The 7,229-nt window shown below is 39.6% G+C and overlaps 1 non-coding gene across 1 annotated transcript; it reads right to left on the minus strand.

Moving 5' to 3' along the window:
- Positions 1 to 268: 268 nt before the first annotated feature.
- Positions 269 to 387, minus strand: LOC145410293 (5S ribosomal RNA). The gene has a single exon (XR_013899256.1). It is a non-coding gene; the product is annotated as a 5S ribosomal RNA (ribosomal RNA).
- Positions 388 to 7,229: the final 6,842 nt, after the last annotated feature.

The following is a 7,229-nucleotide window of genomic DNA, read 5'->3' on the forward strand; positions in this document are numbered from 1 at the left end:
GCCTATCCTACACCCATCAACTCCTCCATTACAATAACTGTCATTTCTATCCAATTAACCATTTTTTTTTTTAATACATGAATGGTACAGGCCACTTCCTTAGGCCTGTAGCTACTTACAAGTAAGAAAAGCTCTTGGGATAGAAAGAGCATTCATTCATTCATTGTCAGACGCCATGTATCCCAAACGGGGTGGTCAACGGCTTAGAGTTAATTGTTTTACAGGGAGGGGCACTAATCCTCCACCAACCCCACTTGACACGTAGGGATGCCAACAGCAGCTGGTGTTCCCAGGCGGTCACCCATCCAAGTACTAACCAGACCCAACGTTGCTTAACTTCGCTGATCGGACGGGAAGAGGTGTATTTAACGTGGTATGGCCGTTGGATTTTTTTTTTTTAATTCTCATGAAATAATCTGCATTTACTACCAAATTTTGCTTTAAAGCCAACACATCTATGCCCAATTCCGAGTACTTGTTTGAAACAGGCAAGTAATTCAGCCAGCATCCTAACCAGTCAATTCACTCATATCTGGTAACCTTACCTATCTTAACTACATCAACTTATCAATTTATTTTGGTAAAAAAACGAATCACATTTTTTTTTCAATAAAGAACGTAAGTGATTGCACACATTGTTGGTACTAATGAAAAAATTTGTCTATTACCAATTTCTGTACCTTCACTGTAAAAGAGAGCACTAAAACTAGTGAAAAATACAAACTCAACGATTTATCAACGCTGACCCAACTCTGATATGTGTAATTTCTGCCATGTAATCTAATATTGTATAAACACTCTTCTTACACGTCATTTATTTCATGATTTTTCATAGGCAAGAACTGTCACACAAGGATGTTGTTGGGTTAGAGGCAGAAGCTTACTGGCTTGCCCTCAAATGTGCTAACTACAGCACTGAGCTGGCTAACACACAAACTTTCAAACGGTTGCAGTTTCAAAAGTCTATTGAGAAAGTACACAGGTAACCTGAAATAAACTGGAATGCACAAGTTATTCCATTTCCAATATTACGCGCCACGTCGCCACCATGTAAATTTTTGTTTACTCGTATTCGTTACAGAAACGTCGAGTCTTGTAAAATTCTCTGAACAGCCTTGTAATTCTCATATATTTTAGCTTGCTAAGGAAAGTGTTATTCCTGAATTATTCATTATTTATAAATGGAAAAACCGGCCATCATATTTGTGAATATTTTAAATTGTTATATGAAAGGGGGGTCTCTTGTGGCGATTATCCTCTTATCACATTCCAGTACTATTTTACGCCATACGAAGCACACGAACGTCTGGCCTGAACAGGAAATTTCTGTATGGTACGAAACATGGGAAAGTCAGACGTTCACATTCGGCAATACTGGGGTTTAGTTTTTATAGTGCGGCCCTTAGCGTGCGGCCACACTTGCTCAAAACATGTGATCGTCAAGAGGAAACGAGGCTCTGGGGTTTATCCAACGTCAAGACTCGGATACTGCAGCAGCTTTAATCCGGTGCTTCGTTTCATCTTGTCGATCACAAGTTTCGTGCAAGTGTGGCCATACCCTAAAATACAAACTTCGCTTTTCATTGGAGGGATTAATGGAGTTAGCTTATATATATATGATCTATACTTGCTTCACTTTAACTTGGTCAAAAACTGACATCTCTCTTTTTTTTCGTGCAAGGACTACAATTCCCGATGTCACTAACCGAGGAAAAACTGCCGCTCTTCACCAGATTATTTAATTTTCGACATCAAAGTCGGTCAACTAAACCCCGTTCATTTTGTGTGCCCTCTGTATCTCTAAAAGGAAGGGAGAAATTATAACAAAATTATTTTACTCACTGCTCCAGGGAAGAGAGGCTGTAATATAGTCAAATAGAATCAAAAACTGGTGGGCTGAGTCTACCATCTCGGTTTTGGGACAGTTACTATTCTTTCCTTCCTTAAATATCGATGAGCTTTATTTTACATCCATTTCATGTATTTGTCCATCAAAACAAAAATAAATAGTGTTCTGAGAAACACGTAACGATTCTTCGCTAAGAATTATTAGTTCGACACGGTTGAAGATCGTACGTTACGATCACAAACAATAACAAACTCACGTGTGTCTACTACCCCGCTGGACCTGCTGTACAAAGATCATGGAAAACCGTTGCACAGAAAAATGGACAGTGCCTAGACTGAAGTTTTTCCTGAAGTCTAGAGGAACACCCTGTTCAGGGTATACCACCGGCGTGTTGAGGTGACTTTTTGTACGGTATTTTGGAGCCCTCGGCATCGTCGAATTTCGGCCGGTGGTCTCGCCTCTGCACGCTATCGGCTTTAAACATTGTACAATTTTCATATGAAAAACTGTGCAGATTTTCTTCAGCATTTTGGAGATGAAGCACTGTTCTTTTAGAAAACTAAATTATATGGGTTTCAAACAAAAGGTGCAGCTAGAGACTTGTAAATATGTGATGAATGCTGTCACACCCAGTGTGCTTTCACGGCTTCTATAGTAACGTTTTCCTGCATTTATAGCACTAAAGCATATCTTGGAAATTGGTATAACAACTAAAGAATAATATCATGAAGCACTTACGTACGGTATATCAATAACTATCACGGGAGAGATTTTAAAAGATATTCGACTTCTGTGGTCTCTGCATGAGTAGCCCGACTTCCATATTGAACTAGCTGGCGATCAGTAGCAACTCTTGAGTTAGTGACGGTGGGAATTCTGTGGATTAAGTTTCTGTAAACATATATGCAGTAGTTCCCTCTAATTCGTGTAGAAGGACGGCAGGGTATATAAGAGCAAACGGGAATGAAGACTGGGAGACAGATAGGTATTATTCTTTTCACCTCTTCTGTGACCCAGAATTTCACCCTTACTGTACCTTTTTTCACAGAGTTCAGTGGCAGAAAGAGGACAGAATTACTACTCTATATCTATTCCATAGCTTTATTTCGTGACGAGCATTATATTTTTGTGTTACTCTATTGCCATAATTCGGCTTTCATGATGAACGGATGGAAAATTTGTCATGTTAGAGTAAAAGGAGTATGAAAAATGCACATCAGCAATTGTGGGGGAAAAATTAGAAAAATTTAGAATATACCCCCGGTAGTGTCGTAAATATTTAACTGGCTAATCACTTGCTCTAAACAAGACAAAAATAGGCCTACAACACTACATAATTTGTCCGGATATATATGTCTTACTCCCAGGACTCACCTGGATCGTAATGACGTGTAGGTTGTGTTCCCTACTAAGCAACTAAACGATCTATTTAAGGATCCTCAAATAAAAGCTGGAAACCTTGGTGAAATATTATTCGCCCAGTCTTTCGCCACTAAGGGTCATTTAGTTACTTAGCTTAAGAGCAGCAATGGAGAGGCTTGTAGGTTGTTGCCATATGGTCGGAGTTGTTGAAGATGTTGCTTGTTGCTAGTGCTTGGCAGATTACTGGAGGTTACGGCCTGGACCAAATACGTACTTTTTACGTAAGCATTACTATTTACACTATTTATAAATTAAAGTGAATTGATAATGTTCATTCCCATCTAGGAGGAAGCGCTGTCGTAAATTAATTAATCAGTCCAGTCTGTCCCAACCGAATTCTCTCTCAATACCACGAGAGTGGTTAGACTGCTTCCAAGCGTGACTAAAGCATGACTGGTACTGCCCCTGACTCGACTCGAGATCATCTGAGACTAAGACTCAATGAATTAGGACTGAGAGCGTGGGCGAGAGCCCGAGCAACTGAGGTCTCGAGACTCGTAATTGACCGAGGCCTAGCCGAGACAAACTTAGACCTCTGGAGAGAAGAACAGAGACGATCCACCAATCAAATAACTAAAAATGCATATGTGCACATTCCATCCATGGCTGGGAAAAAGACTAAATTATGAACCATAGTATAAATATACGTACTCCTATATACCCATCACCCTGGGTTAAGTATAATACATTATACTTCCAAAATACGACTGCCCATCACCAACTAAAATAGAAAATGGGAGGAATTATTATTAAATTTCCGACATCCTGGGGGCCAAGAAATCTAAACATCACCCCGTTTAATTAACTCCCCCAGGTGAGCTCGGAACCGTTGTGCGGCTCCCCGCTGTGGTCTGTCTGAGCTTCCCGCATCTGTATCCCTACGGCCATGAGTAACGTCCCCAAGTGCTGTATTAAGAGCTGTCACGAATCAATTCGCGACATTTCCTTTTTGTGAGAAGCCACGAACTATTAGTGGAAAACTCACTGTGTATCGCTCAGTTAACCGTTTCTCTCTCCATTCCGGGGTATACTTTTCAAATAATTCGTCACCGTTTTCAAAAAGTGACCGATTTAATGCACGTCACTAAGTGCGCTACTGAGCGATACAATTATTTCTTTATCGTTTGCCTCTGCTTCATTCAACCGTTAGCCACGCCTTCTTCCGGTGGCCTGTGCGTACTGCTTATGCATTATTTGAATTCAGTTTAGTGTTTGCTGTGACGGAGACAGGACCTGTGCAGCAGTGCGAGAGGTCAGCTAGTACCCAAACTCCACTTACAGTTTCTCCAAGCTCCCACCTTTAGTTCTCCAGCTTTGGGTGATACACCGCATTCATTGACTAGTATTTCCTTTGTGTATTTTGTAGTCTTAAGAGTTTAGTTAAGGTGTTTTTCCCTAGGCGTAAGTATTTAGCTTCTGTGTGAGTGAGCGAGTGCGTCTCATTTAATTTGATTTGAAATGTAATGTTAAATTTGTTTTTGTAATTAATAAATTTAACAGTTCTATTTCTTGAGCTTAATGTAGAGTAAAAATCTTGTTTCATTTCTCCATAATTAAGCTTATTTTCCATATAGCTCTGAGCTTGCATAAACGTTTGCTTTCATAACTGGTACTTAGACCAGTCTTGTTGTATTAACTTAAAATCCGTTGTGCCAGGAGTTAATGCATCAGCAAGAACCTGATGTTATTATTATTAGTATTAGTTATTTATTGTCAGGGGTGATGTAACTTTCTCCAGAGGCTAACAGTACAGTAAGTCAGCAATTGTGAGTAATTAGTCTCTGCTGTGTACTGTTGAGGAAGTTTATAAATTCTCGTTCTCAGAGAATCGTGCTAAGCCAACGTAAAGTTATCGTTGCTTGATGTAGCAAGACAACCATTGTCTCTGCTCTTCAATATTATTGAATATTATCAATTTAAATAATATTTAACCATTTATATCAAAATTACCGTGATATTATAAAAACCCCGTGAATTGTCACGGGGTTTTTATAATATCACGGTAATTTTGATATAAATGGTTAAATATTATTTAAATTGATAATATTCAATAATATTGAAGAGCAGAGACAATGGTTGTCTTGCTACATCAAGCAACGATAACTTTACGTTGGCTTAGCACGATTCTCTGAGAACGAGAATTTATAAACTTCCTCAACAGTACACAGCAGAGACTAATTACTCACAATTGCTGACTTACTGTACTGTTAGCCTCTGGAGAAAGTTACATCACCCCTGACAATAAATAACTAATACTAATAATAATAACATCAGGTTCTTGCTGATGCATTAACTCCTGGCACAACGCAGATTTTAAGTTAATACAACAAGACTGGTCTAAGTACCAGTTATGAAAGCAAACGTTTATGCAAGCTTAAGGAATATATGGAAAATAAGCAATTATGGAGAAATGAAACAAGATTTTTACTCTACATTAAGCTCAAGAAATAGAACTGTTAAATTTATTAATTACAAAAACAAATTTAACATTACATTTCAAATCAAATTAAATGAGACTTGCTAAACTCACTCACACAGAATAACGCCTAGGAAAAACACCTTAACTAAACTCTTAAGACTTTACAAAATACAGAAATACTAGTCAATGAATGCGGTATCACCCAAAGCTGGAGAACTAAAGGTGGGAGCTTGGAGAAACTGTGGAGTTTGGGTACTGACTCTGCACTGCTGCACAGTCCTGTCTCCGTCACAGCAAACACTAAACTGAATTCAAATAATGCATAAACAGGCTTAGCCGAAGAATATTTGGTTTGAATGAAGCAGAGGCAGATAAAGAAATAATTGTATCAGCTCAAGCGCACTTAGTGACGTGCTAAATCGGTCACTTTGAAAACGGTGACGAATTATTTGAAAAGTATACCCCGGAATGGAAAACTTGCTGAGCGATACACAGTGAGTTTTCCACTAATAGTTCGTGGCTTCTCACAAAAAGGAAATGTCATGAATTGATTCGTGACATCATATGAAAATTAAATCTTTCTTCCTTCAGAAGAATGATTTCAATATACATACATATAAATCCTAACTCAGTCACACAAGATTCACACTGTGGTGTGTGTGCTATCCTGCTACAGGAGAAAATCGCAGTCGCCAGTGAGTGAAAAAAACCTCGTATTTACGTTAATAGAAGCAAGCTTGAGGAAAAACTCCGTGGCGACGGTGAAAATCCTGTACTCAGGTCAAACTGAGCGAAAATTCGCTACATTTACACTGACAACTAATTGTTGTGTAGCGTGGTGTATGTAATACACGGTGTAGGTGTGACAGTTGTAGTGTAACTGTACCTACGTGTAAAATGACAGTAAATAATATGGCGACGAAGGCAGAGGAGAAGAGGCGGCAGCGTGCGGCAGACGATCAGCTGGCCCGCACAGCAAAACTGCTACACCCATTGCTGAACCTGCAAAACCAATTAAGGTGGAGCATCAAAAGTGTCAATGAGACAAAATTCTTATTATGTTACAATTACTCTCTCTGGCTAGCAGTCAGTACATGCTATGAAAAGTACACTCGAGGTCGCCATTAATTTTAGCACACGATTATGGTCGGCCAGTTGAGAATCCCTGTGCAAACTCGGGTCTTCCATAGCCTCGAACCGCACACGGGTCCTCAACCTGTGCCTTAACCTACAGTACTTATATTAATATCGGGAAGCTGAGAATCCTTGTGCAAACTTGGGTCTTCCATAGCCTCAAGTCGCCTCTGCAGAGTTCTCACTTCCCCCTTAACCTACAATACAATACTTATATTAGTACCGGAAAGCTGAGAATCCTTGTGCAAACTTGGGTCTTCCATAGCCTCAAGTCGCCTCTGCGAAGTTCTCTCTCGAACTTCCCCCTTAACCTACAATACTTATATTAGTATTGGGAAGCTGAGAATCCTTGTGCAAACTTGGGTCTTCCATAGCCTCAAGTCGCCACTGCGGAGTTCTCTCTCG

This window comes from Coenobita brevimanus, chromosome 84 (genome assembly GCF_032717465.1).
Source record: "Coenobita brevimanus isolate Jiangsu-jjx chromosome 84, ASM3271746v2, whole genome shotgun sequence".
NCBI classification, from domain to species: domain Eukaryota; kingdom Metazoa; phylum Arthropoda; class Malacostraca; order Decapoda; family Coenobitidae; genus Coenobita; species Coenobita brevimanus.